Source organism: Monopterus albus, unplaced genomic scaffold, assembly GCF_001952655.1.
Source record: "Monopterus albus unplaced genomic scaffold, M_albus_1.0 scaffold1258.1, whole genome shotgun sequence".
In the NCBI taxonomy this organism is placed as follows: Eukaryota; Metazoa; Chordata; class Actinopteri; order Synbranchiformes; family Synbranchidae; genus Monopterus; species Monopterus albus.
In genome coordinates, this window is record NW_018129136.1 from 1 (window position 1) to 2,808 (window position 2,808).

Below are 2,808 nucleotides of genomic sequence, written 5' to 3' on the forward strand. Positions count from 1 at the left end.
TGCTAATATGGCTACAGGTCATCAGCATGATATGATTATAATTCACTTGAGTCTCAATCACCCCAATTTGTTAAAAAGTCCACTATTTTTAACACAATGTCAATTTGAAAACTTATATCGATCTTTTAAAGCTTTTCAGCATTTTCACAAGGAAAAGACGAAAGCCTTTACCTGATTTTGATTTATTCTTCTTTTCAGGGATTGCTGAAAATTTTGAGAGAAAAGTGACAATATTAAAAATGTTGAAATATTATATAGATATAAATAAAGCATATATACACATATAAATAAAACACTGTGTAGTTAAAACAAATCCTTCAAAAATGATATAATACAACAGCTAGCCCTGATATGGTCACTGGAAGCCAGTTAAGACACTTATCCTGCACAGTTGTAGGATTAGAGTCAGTAAACTGCATCATGTCTGCTGAAGAACCATTTGGTCCCCAAACAAAATATTAAAGATCCCTTTTTGGGGTACAATAAACTTTGTATGTTTTTGCTATACTGCATTGTTGTGTTTTTGATGTGTTCAGAAATATATAAACTATACATAAAAACTGTTATAGTTAACAAATTGAACTTTTTTGAGTGGAATGGAAAGAAATGCAATATATGGACACATCATGGGCATCTTACCTGACAAAAAAATTAAAAAAACTCACATGAAGCCCTCATGTCTTGCAAATGTCAGATAGAAATATACAAATCTATGTTGAAAAGTGGCCTTAACATGCTTACACACATTTCATCATAACAGTCAGCTTATTTATCGTGCCTAGTGCACCTATTGGCCATCTTATCTGACCAAAAAAAAAAAAAAACTCACATGAAGCCCTCATGTCTTGCAAATGTCAGATAGAAATATACAAATCTATGTTGAAAAGTGGCCTTAACATGCTTACACACATTTCATCATAACAGTCAGCTTATTTATCGTGCCTAGTGCACCTATTGGCCATCTTATCTGACCAAAAAAAAAAAAAACTCACATGAAGGCCTCATGTCTTGCAAATGTCATTTGAGTCATTAAATGATTAAACACCATTCACAGAAGCACATAAACATGCAGTTAAATCTTGTTCATGTTCAAATCATGTTCTTGGTACATACCAACAGTCCTAGCCCCCAGATCACTGTCATCTGTCCGTTTATCATCATACAAAAGGCAGCGTCCTTTGAAAGAGAGAGAAAAATTATAAGAATTAGTTAACTACTATCAACCAGTAAATCACAGTCAATGTGCCACATGAACTAACACTATGTGGGTTAAGAGTTGCAGAAGCATTTACACATATGAGGTGCATCAAAAAAGTTCCAGGACGGGGTCACAAAAATTTATTACAAAAAGATTTATACAAGCTGCAAGTTTTAAGCTTAACAAGAGCATCTGAAAAAGCATACAATGGCTGCAGGAAGCTGAGATTGCAGTTATACACACCCCAGATATTACGTCACACTGTGACGCAACCCGCTAATCCCTCCTCCACTCATAGCTCACACAGCACATCAGTCCTGGAACTTTTTTGACGCACCTCGTACAGTTAACAAATTGAGCATTTTTGAGTGGAATGGAAAGAAATGCAATATATCAAAATTATGTGCAACATTTTCTTTCATTAACAGGGAAAAATAAAGTTCCACAAATGGAACATTTCCCAGAAGCACCGGAATGCAACTTGAATGTGTCAAAAGTTTCAAATCTAGTTACACAGTTGGTTTAAATCATATTTATTGGGTAGATCAGTGTCTGTCGGGTTGGCAGATGTTGAATCTGTGACAACCCCTTTGTTATCTGGGGTCCCACAAGGCTCAATTTTGGGGCCTCTGCTTTTTTCACTGTATTTACTTCCCCTTGGTGCTGGCATCTCTTCACTGCCTTCCTGTGCGTTTTAGGGTTCGTTTTAAGATTCTTTTATTTGTTTACAAGTCCTTGAATGGGCTTGCACCATCTTGGAACTTTTACGTCCGTATAATCCGTATCTGTATAATATAAACTGCATCATGTCTGCTGAAGAACCACTTGGTCCCCAAACAAAATATTAAAGCTCCCTTTTTGGGGTACAATAAACTTTGTATGTTTTTGCTATACTGCATTGTTGTGTTATACTATAAACTATACATAAAAACTGTTTGACTCTTAGTACATACCTCTAAACGTAGGACCATAACCACCTGCAAAAAAAATAAAAACATAACATTAAGCCCTCATGTTGTGCAAATGTCATTCAAATCATCAAGTGATTAGACAACATTTACAGAAGCACATACACATGCAGTTAAGTCGAGCTGATATTGGTCAAATGGAAAACCTTGTGGGGCGACAGTGGCGTGGTGGGTAGAACAGCTGTCTTCTAACCGGAAGGCTGAAGGTTCAAATCTCGGCTCACATCTTGAGGTGTCCCTGGGCAAGACACTGATACCCCCAAGTTGCCTGTGATGGCGGCACGTATGCAGCAGCTCGGGGCCCTCATCTCCAAACAAAATTTCGTTGTTGTCACGCTCCTGCCCCGCTTGTTTCCTGTCATGCTTTTATTTTCACATTACTTCCTGTTTTGTTTCACCTCAGTTTTGGCCTTTTTACTTAATCATCATTAGTTCACCTGCTCCTTATTGTTTGCACTTGTTTTTACTTCTATTTAGGCAGTGTCCTCCCACCAGGACGCTGCCAGATTGTTCTAGACCCCAGCTCTGACTCTCCAGCATTTATACCTTGCCTGACTCTCTGTTTCTGACCTTGGATTACTACTGTATTTTGGACCACCGTGTTTTTGCCTATGCCCTCCCAGATTCTGATCGCCTGCGGTG

The 2,808-nt window shown here is 37.8% G+C and overlaps 1 long non-coding RNA gene across 1 annotated transcript; it reads right to left on the reverse strand.

Moving 5' to 3' along the window:
• Positions 1-171: 171 nt before the first annotated feature.
• Positions 172-1,430, reverse strand: LOC109953763 (uncharacterized). The gene is made up of 3 exons (XR_002273968.1): positions 1,293-1,430; positions 1,114-1,176; positions 172-204 (listed from the first exon to the last, which is right to left on the reverse strand). It is a non-coding gene; the product is annotated as an uncharacterized LOC109953763 (long non-coding RNA).
• Between the last annotated feature and the right edge of the window lie 1,378 nt (positions 1,431-2,808).